General features: G+C 34.9%; 1 non-coding gene across 1 annotated transcript; it reads left to right on the top strand.

Annotated features, from left to right (window-relative positions):
- Window positions 1-10,115: 10,115 nt before the first annotated feature.
- TRNAA-UGC (transfer RNA alanine (anticodon UGC)) lies at window positions 10,116-10,187 on the top strand. The gene has a single exon. It is a non-coding gene; the product is annotated as a tRNA-Ala (tRNA).
- Window positions 10,188-10,532: the final 345 nt, after the last annotated feature.

Genomic DNA, 10,532 nt, shown 5'->3' with positions numbered 1-10,532 from the left:
AGTGAAAGTGCTAATCCTACTCATTCTCTTTTCCCCTTCTTGTAGCTTTAAATTCCCGCTGTCTTCTTTGTACTAGAAGCGGTTACTTCAATACTGAAGAATGAAAAACTGAGACAAAAATTAACAGACAAAAACTAATAAATATCTAATAAACTTCAAAAACAAGCAAAGCAAAACAAACCAACTAACAAACAAACAAAACATACTAAAAAAAAAAATAATAGTATACTGGAAAGTTGCAGGTTGGAAAAAATTCTTTTCCATAAGGATGGGTAGGTGGAAGATTTAGATGCTGTTTCCTTTCTGATGGTATGATGCACAGGAATGGTGCAAAGCTGTAGAGATGCAGACGGGACATTAGGAAAAGAGTATTCACTGTGAGGGTTCTAAAACACTGGAACAAGCTTCCTGGGAAGGTGATGATGCTTCATGCCATGAACCACATAAATAGTTTATCTCAGAAGCTATACTAAAAAGCTTTTTTGGTGAAAGGCTTTAGGTCACAGACAGCTTTGTGCATTCTGTAGGGTAAATACATTTATTTTGGAAACAACTTCTCCATCTCAACAAATTATTTTGAAAATCAATTAAAATATAGTAACAACTTTTATCCAAAAAATTCTGTAGTCTAGTAGATGACAATCATGTCCACAGTTATTAAAGATGCATTTCATAGTTTACAAACTACTTGAATGCCAGCATTAGCATGAATGAATATTCATTTCTCTAAATGAATGTGTCCAAAAAGTATATACATGTTTTCATGGATCTTTTCAATTTGTTATAATAAATGTGTTTGCAGCCCATTATCATGTCTTAAAGAGCCATGTTATCTACAATGGATTTGCCGGGGGGAGGGGAAGGAGGGAGGGGGAAGAGTTATTTATATATTTATTTATTTATTTATTTATTCATTCATTCATTCATTCATTCATTCATTCATTCATTCATTCATTCATTCATTCTACCATACAAGGAATAAGTAAGCTAATTCCTATGGGAAATTCCTTCCATCCTTTCTATCTGCTTTTTTGTTCTCCTCTGGATTTTTTCAAATATCATAATATCCATTTTATGTTATAATATCCAGAAATGCACACAATATTCAAGGTGAGGTTGTATCACTGTGAAGTATACTGGAACCATAGTTGGACAATTTGTCCAGCAGGATACTGCAAGGGATAGTATCGACGACCTTAATAAAATCCAGCATGCTCACAACCGCCACCTTCCTTTCATCCACTAAATGGATGATCTTATCATAGCTGGAAGTCAAATTATTAAGACAGGACTTCCCCTTGATGAATCCATATTGACTACAGAATCAGAGAATCAAAGAATGGCTTAGGTTGGAAGGCACACCAAGAATCATAAAGTTCCAACCACCCCTGCTGCATGCAGGGCCACAGTCTCCAGATCTGATACTAGACCAGGTTACCCCATCCAACCTGTTATTGAACACCTCCAGTGATTGGGCATCCACAGTCTCTCTGGGCAGCCTGTCCCAGCACCTCACCACTCTCTTTGTAAGGAACTTTCCCCTGACATCCAATCTAAACCTTTCCTCCTTGAGCTTAAAACCATTTCCCCATGACTGTCTACCCAAGAAACAAGTTAATCCCTCCTGTTTACGATCCCATTTTAAATACTAAAAAAACTTCAGTGAGGTCTCCTTGAAGCCTTGAAACCTTATCCAGGCCAAATAAGCCCAGCTCCCTCAGCCTGTCTTCATGCGGGAAGTGCTTCAGCCCACATCTTTCCTGTATTGGGGGCCCCAGACCTGGCTGCAGTACAGCACATGGGACCTCACACAGGTAGAGAGGGACAATCACCTGCATGTCTCTGTTGGCCACCCCTCTTCTGATGGAGCCCAGGATACCATTTGCCTTCTGAGCTGCAACAGCTCATATTCAGGTTGGTTTTTTTTCCACTAGGACCCACAGGTCCTGCTCAACAGCGTTACTCTTAAGTTCTTCTCCCAGTCTGCATATATACCTAGGATTACTCCAATCCAAATGCAAAACCTTGCACTTTACTATGTTGAAACTCATCAGGTTCACATGGGCCCACTTTTCTAGTTTGTCAAGGTCTCTCTGGATGGCATTCCTTCCTTCCAGTATTTCAACCACACCACTCAACTTGATGTCATAACTATGACTATATCTTACAACATTTTCTATCTTAAATGCCTTTCAATGTACCTCAAGACAATCTTCTTAATAAATTTTCAAAGGCTTAAGTTTATACTAAAGAATCAAGTATTCTGGGCTGTCTCTTATGCCTTGTGTAATGTTTAACTTGCAGTCAGCAGGAACCTCCCCTAGACTCTCTAGAGCACATTCCCAGTGGGCACTGTTAAGTAGCTCCCTAAGAAACTTTAAATTTGCTCTACTAACATACAAAATGTACATTAAAATAGAAGGTAGAAACTAATCTGATTTTTTTTTTTCCTTACAGTTTTGAATTTAATTAGTCATGGACACAGCATCCAAGAGAACTGCCTACCATCAACCACTCCCAACAAGCCTTCTATATTTTCAAGCAACAGAACCACCTTTCACAATTGCTTTAGTACTTACTACAGTAAGTTATCTTCAGTATGCTTTAGGAATTTACTAGAGCTACTTGTTGCAGCAGTATATATTCCCGGTTTGTGTGTGAGAAGCTGAAGTCTCCTATAAAGACAGAGGCAATTCCACAATTACTTAATAGTTGCCTTACAGAATAGCTCATCCATGACATCATCATGGCTGTGCAGACAGTAGTAGACAGCCATTGCAGCATCTCCTTTGCTATTCATCTACTTAATCCTCACCTAGAGGCACTCTATTCCATTATCCCTGACATCAGGAGCTCTTCAGTCTACTCTCTCCTTTATGTACAGTGCAACATGTCCACAGCCCTGCTCATAACTCCTGAACAGACAGTGCCCCTTCATCTCAACACTCCAGATGTAGGACTCATTCTACCAAGTCTTACTAATACCAAGCTCTGATAAAAGACCAAAGCTGCCAGTTGATCCTGTTTGTTCCTCACACTGTATGCAGCACTCCTTCAAGTGGCATAGATGCTCCCATTAGTTTTGTCACTCTCAGATGGTGCTGTACCTTCCCTTGGTTTAAGTTCCTAATGACATTCCAAGGTCCCTTCCATTAAAAAAAAAAAAAAAAAAAAAAAAAAGTATATATTTTTTTTACCAGAGCAGGGTATCTAATCCATCCTGTCTCACAGAAAAAGAAACATCAGTACTATGCTGCATGCTGGGTTGTGTGGTTTGAAAGAAAATTTGTTAATACTGATACAGAAATATACTAAGCAGAAGAATATTAAACAAACACAATCAATCAATTCTCAGCGCTCTAAATCACACCTGGGTCTTATTTAGTTTACTGATATGGTCATGTGGACCCTATTTCATCCATCAAAGTTCAGGCAGTAAAAATGCCTATTTCTTCATGGGGTTATTCAGGCAAAATTCACCTTCAGAAGTGTTGTGCCCTGGGGCAGAGCCAGATTCACAGCCAGGTAGAAGCAGGTGAACAAAGCTTAGGTCATCTGTGATGCCCACTCACACAGTATCACACAGCACTGGGAAGCTGGGAAGGCAATGATGCTGCTGTTAAGAGTTAATCTCACGAGCATTGCTTAATATCTTTTATTCAGCTTTTTGTTGTATCTGTGGCTATCTGCACATTGAATATGCCCTGTAGCCATTTTGCTTTGATAAGATACCACTGAAACAAAACAGAATAGACCACTGAAAAAATACTCTGATTTATGACAAAATCAGGATACTATTTTCTGGTGTCTTAACACTATGTTTTTGTAAACATAGGCTGAATTTCCCAGCTTTGCTTTCTCCTAAAATCTTCAAACAGCACTGCCCTAAATGATTGGAAGTGATGCTGCAGGGACTGTGAAAAATCGAGATAGCAACAGCAAAAGAAAGTTTAAAAATAAATAAATAAATAAATTTAAAAAAATTGAGGGTTACTTTCTGGTGCTGTTATTTAACTTAGACTGCATACTTTATCAAAGTTGTTTTTATTACTCGTTCTAACAGGAATTGGTCTCTTGTTTGTTATTCTCCTCTTCATCTGCACATTTGACACTCTCTTTGTTGTGTCTTTTCTTGTTTCAAGCTCTCTGTTCTTCCAGCAGAGAACTGACATTAATATCAGTATCGTACCATTCAGGACATTACAGTTCTGGAGATAAAGGAGTATTAAAAAAAGACCAATGGTGCTTTACATATCCCAGCTTCATAAAGAGTATATTTATTAGAAACAAAACACTCTGAATGTTGCTATTGAACATAAGTATTCAAACACTAATTGCTTAATAGATGTTGACTCTATTTTAACTTGATTAATGGTAGTAAAACTTGAAGACTAAAAACAGTACAACCATCTCCTTTTTTATTATTTATTTATTTAACATTTTAATGCTTTTATTATTATTACAAATGGCCTAATCCTTGAAATCTTTTGGGACATTCATAAGGTCCAGTTCTAATTTTTTGCTGGTGAAATGAGGCATTTGTTTTCTACCAGAGGATACAGTCTAGAGAATTCAGCTACAAACTCTAATTATTTTTGTGATTTGAAATCCCTTCACATCTTGAGATGTTTATATTCCCATGAATTGACTATATTATATTTGTCATTACTGAAAAAGATAACTTTCTCATAGAATAAAACATTCTGCTCTCAAGTAGTTATAGGAGTATGAAAAAATATATATGTATTGTGGTTCTGCATTTTTTTCACAAATCTCTCCTTTTATTTCTTTATTTGTTTGCTCTTTAAATTCTAACTAGTCCTCTATGAATTATTTAATTCATTGTATACTACTTCCAATATGCAATCTATTAAAATACACAATCAAGTAATATTTCTAAATTTAAAAATTTAAAAAAGAAAAATCAAGTAAAGAAATAAAGTGAGAGGCAAAAAAATATATCCAATTCAAGAGCTATCTATAATAATATGAAGACAGTAAGATGATAGCTAGCTAGTTAGCTAGCTAGACAGATAAATTTCGAATAGCAGGTGACAGTTTGCAAGTTAGAGGGACAATAAACTACTGAGTAGACAAGTTGCAAATTATAGCTCTCTGCAGGTAAAATAATTTATAGCCTTTGAGATTTTTTTTTTCTTCATTTCAAGCAGCTAAATAAATTTTCTTAGATTAGAATATGGAATTTACACTGAAAGCATGTAAATTGTATCACTGACTCTTCAACTTGTGGACACTTTTGTAGGGTTTGGAAGGGACCTCTAGAGATCATCAAATCCAGCCCCCCAAAACAGACTCCCTGCATCAGATTGCACAGATAGATAGGAATCCAGGTGGGCCTTGGATATCTCCAGAGAAGGAGACTCCACAACCTCTCTGGGCAACCTGTTCCAGTGCTCCATTACCCTCACTGTGAAAAAGTTCTTTCACATATTGATGTGGAACTTGCTGTGCTCCAGTTCATGGCCATTTCCCCTTGTCTTGATCCCACAAGCCTCTGAAAAGATGTCGGCCATGTCCCCTTGTCTCCACATGTGATAATTTGAGTTCAGACATGAAATCGGAAAACAAAGATTGGGAGAAAATGTGTTCAGACCATAAGGGATGTGATGATAATCTTCTTTATGTGCTCATCTATATATACATATATATACATATATATATGTATATAGAATATATATATACATATTTTTTTTTTCTTTTTTCTTGGTTCTGATTGTCATATCAAAGCCTGTACTTGTCATGCTGATTTCCCTCTCTTCTGCTTTCTCATCTATGTCTACGTCCAGTCTTGCTTTGGATGTCTCAAGATGTAAAAGTATTCTGCAAAGTCAGATGGAAGGGCTGGAAGGGATGTTTATCTATTAACTATAGACTTTCTCTGGCACAGCTTATATATGCTCATTGTTTAAGCAGTAAAATAAATTAAAAATATTGGAATTGTGGATACTATAAGAAGTACAAACTGCATATTTAAAACTTTCAATATAACATCTACAAGACTAAACTCATCGCTTTCATCTCTAAGATGCCTCTTCTATTAATTATGTGCAATATTATTCCTAAACAATAAAGGATGCAATTATCTCAAAGTCCATTTTCAGTACTTAAGTAATAATCCCAGAGCAACAAGGCAAATCAACACAAACCAAATAAAATCTTCAGAATTCATATTCCATTCTTTTGGTCATCAACATTTATTTAAATTATAGTGCAAGCTTTCAATTTCTATATCTACTTGAAAAAGTGGCTGTGTCAGATTAATCTCTTAAAATCTCTTCTAAATATACAATACAATTACTTTTGTTAATTTATGTTTAGACTTCAATAGCTTCTTGTAGAACAGGGTAAAGAGAATTATCTAATATGTTCTTTAAATTATGAAGACTAGGGAAAAATGGAAAGCACACAGCACTCTCTCTGTTGTAGCTACATTATTTATTTTAGCCTGCCAAGATTCAGTGTCCACTTTACAAAACTGGGATGAACTGAAATATGTTTCTGTTAGGAACATGAATATTGTTTTGTAGACATTCCGTCACAATTTTTATAGAACTTTTACTTCAATGCCTAGCAAAATTCTGAAACAAGTTAATGTTAATAAGTGAACACAAGAATAAATAAGATCAAAGAGAAAAAGATATGTAAATCTTTTTAACATTATTTTTTTCCCTAAATATAGCAGAAATAAAGATTAATTTTATATGTTATTTATGCATTTGTGGTGTAAGAAACCTTGAGTAGGAATCTCTAACATTCTAGCAGGAATATTTTATTCTTGATCTAAAGATTTAAAGGAAGTAAAATGAAAACTTATTCTTAGAAAATATTTAATTAGCTACATAAAAATGTTTCTATGTTATTTCAGGCAATGTCACAAGTACAGCAGGTATAAAGCAAGATGCCTGGGAGATCAGTTTTGTTATGGACCAGTAGTCACAATTAAGAGGAAACATTTCATATAATTACTCAGGTTGGAAAAGACTCAAAGATCATCAAGTCCATCAAGTTCGTGTTATGAACTCTAAATCTAATTTCTTATTTAGTTTCCTTTAATAGATGATAGTTGCTTATACATGTCAGTGGCACAGATAATTCATGTTCTCATAATAGGTCATTTAGATTTTATCAGTAAAATTAAGTACATGCTAGAGAGTAGATAATATGACCTAGTGCTAGAGTGGGATTTGACTGTGCAAATAAGCTAGTAATTACACATAATATTCAAAATAGCATTGAGTCCATCTGCACAGGACTGGTAACTATGGCACAGAAATTAAGATCTCTTACTGCCAGGTGGAAGTTAGGAAATTTACCTACAGTCTCCAGAAGTGACTAGATGTTCTCACGTGAAGAAGAGAATCCTATGCTGAATGTCTAATTTTGGATAAAGGTGAGCTGTCTAGGTTTTATTCACTTAATTTCTTATGAGTCTCTATTGTGTATCCCCAGACAACAGATCATCTTCTGAGTCTTAAATTTAGATAACTTGTAGATCTTGAAGACACCTACCCATAGGTCTATGTCAAGTACCTCTAGAAATTATTACAGCTAATCTTTTAAATAACAGTTTCTGTTCTCTCCTTTCCTTCAGCTTCTTTCCCATGCAAGAACTCAGCAGTAAGTTTCCCAAGAGTAGAATTTAGCTGACTATATGCCATCTATTTTCAGATTCTCTCCAGTGTTTCATCTGATCACCCTAGAATGAAATAAAAGGTCAGTGACGTATCTATCACTTTTATATGAATATACTTGATACCCTAATACATCTCAAATGACATGTGTGGGCTGCCCTCTTAATCTTACCTCTCCTCTTCATTACTGTAAAGCATTAACATTCTTGTATGGCCTACACTGCTTTTATATAAGTACATCACCCTAATTCTACACCATATTTTCATAAACATTTTGCAGTCTTTGCATAGCACACTGAAAAATTAGTACTGTAAATTTTTTTTCTTCTATTTACTCAAAACTAAAATACAGAATTTCAGTGTTACATATGTACTGAAAATCTTTCCAGTTTTAGATTATATACACTATTAAGCACTTCTTATTAAAATATTCACTGATATATAACTAAAATATGTCTGGCTATACCTTCAAAAATGCACAAAGTAGTGTTAAATAAAAATAATAAAAAAAAATAATAATATGTAAACAGCTTTTCAATTTTGGGGTATAGATTTCACTTGGGTAAATAAATTGTTTCTTTCTCTAGAGCATCATGTTCTTCTAACGAATAGGTTTTCTGTTTGTTTCCTTCTTTAAATTATGTTTTATCCTTGTCTGTAAATAAGCAATAGAATAGACTGATCATTAATAAATCATTTGATTTACACTAAATAAAATTTCTTCACATAACAAGGAACTGAGTGTGTTTCATTCAAAAAAGTGACTAATCAAATAAGATGTGAAGAACACATACTAGGCAATTTAACTGAAAAAAGTAGTCAGAAATTTTCTATTTCATTCCTTAACAGTCGGAGAAAATAAGGATCATGTATGTAATAGACAGGAAAGTTGATAAAAGTAAATTGAATTCATAATTTATCTGTAAAATTTATTACTCTTATTGCAGTCAATATTTTCTCAGGATTAAAACTGTCTTGCAGGAAATGAAGGAATGCTTAGTATGGGATGAAATATAGAGGAAGAAAAAAATTTTAAAATTAGAAGAAAAACTTATACTCCAGAGTGCTAGATATTAGGCTCTATCCTTTAACCTGCATATCACTGTACACAAGCTCTTCATAGATTCTGGCTATTTCTAAACCTTTTCAAAATCATCTATTGCCCACCACACCTACAGAAAGGTACTGAGTTACAAGGGTAAAATACAAGTTTTTCAAAAATTACTAAACTAAAAAATTTACTATGTTTTTTAAAAACTTTCTTGCATTTTGTCACAGATATTTATTAGATGTAATGTGGGGTAGGATTCTCAAAATAGAACAAAAATTTAAAAATAACTTAGATGAAATTAACTTTGAAAAGCACTTTTCCAAAACAGATATTAATGTACATGCCAAACTTACAAAGGCTATAATGTGGACTACAAGTACCTGTAACATATTTACAGAGAAGAACAGGCTTCCTTGACATCTGCTTCCATTTGAATAGCTAGATTTTAGTATTTTTAAACTACCCTAATATGCCAGAATATAATCTTCTAAATAGCTGTCGTGGATAGTTAGCAGTCTTCCAGGAAAACATTTAAAGGGGAATTAAAGATTAACTGAGTCTCAAGAGACTAGTGCTGTTGATTTACTTGCTTCTCCAGACTCTGTCTGACGAAAGAAAAAATATATTTATTTTATTACTATTATCATCTTTGCTAATGCTTAGTAGAATACATTTCAACTGACAGTGGGTTATGTTGTCATGAGATTTCAGAAAGAACAATCACAGCTGCTGGAGATACCAAATCCACCTAGAATGTTTGGGGGAAGGGAAACAAAAAACAAAACAAAACAAACAAAACAAAGGCATTCTGAATTATCAGGAGGAGGAAAACAAAACAAAACAAAACAAAAACAAAACACAACAAATTATTTAAAAAGAAAAAGAAAAGGAGAAAAAAGGGAAAAAGTTAATGTAGGTTCAGAAATTAATTTTAATACATTTACAAGAAATTTAATTTTCATCAGTTTGCCACTTCTGTCTCCATAAACCACTTTTTGGTATCTGTTCTGTATCATGCTTTCATCATAAAGTTTCACTGCTTCTTAGGACTTATGAATTTATAATTAAAAGAAAATTTATTCATGACATCAATATCAAGAGGATTGTACTCCCTATGATAAATGAAAAATTAGAACTGGCAACAACAGACATGGAGAAAGCTGAGATACAGAAGTTCTTTAATTCAGTCTTCATTGGCAGTCATTGGCAGTCAGGATTTCTGCATCTCTCAAGTCCCTGAACCTTGGAAGAGCAAAACACCTCCTGCTGTAAGTGAAGAACAAGTTCAAGACCACCAAGAGAACTTGAATGTGTACAAGTCTATGAGGAGGAATAACACACATCCTGGGGTCAGGAGTAAGGTATTTACCAGCACACTTTTCTTGATAATCCAAAAGTCAGTACTTGCAAGTGGGGATGTAGCTCAGTGGTAGAGCGCACGCTTCGCATGTGTGAGGTCCCGGGTTCAATCCCTGGCATCTCCATTATCTTCTTGCAGAGGTCAGTGATGCAAAATCCTTTCCACTTTAAGATCAGAATGACTGAGGCTGCCTCATGAGGATTAATTTTCATGTGTCTCTCAGGCCATGTGATCATCCCAGCATCCTGCTTTAATGTGGATGCCAAGAATGTTCTCCACCATGTTTGAAAGGTAGTGGTGTTTAGGTGAAGTTCCTGCTGATTGGGAAACATCACTCAGTTTTTAAGAAACTGAGTAGGATTGACCAAGTGGACACAATCCAACACCATGCGCTTACAGCCCAGAAGGCAAACTATATCCTAGGCTGCATCAGAGGAATGGTCAGGAGGGAGAGAAAGGTATGACTGAT

The sequence above is a fragment of the Coturnix japonica genome, chromosome 1, assembly GCF_054131305.1.
Source record: "Coturnix japonica strain WE chromosome 1, WE-NBRP24, whole genome shotgun sequence".
Classification (NCBI taxonomy): domain Eukaryota; kingdom Metazoa; phylum Chordata; class Aves; order Galliformes; family Phasianidae; genus Coturnix; species Coturnix japonica.
The sequence above is the reverse complement of the archived record's forward strand: the minus strand, read 5'-3'. Positions and strand labels throughout refer to the sequence as shown.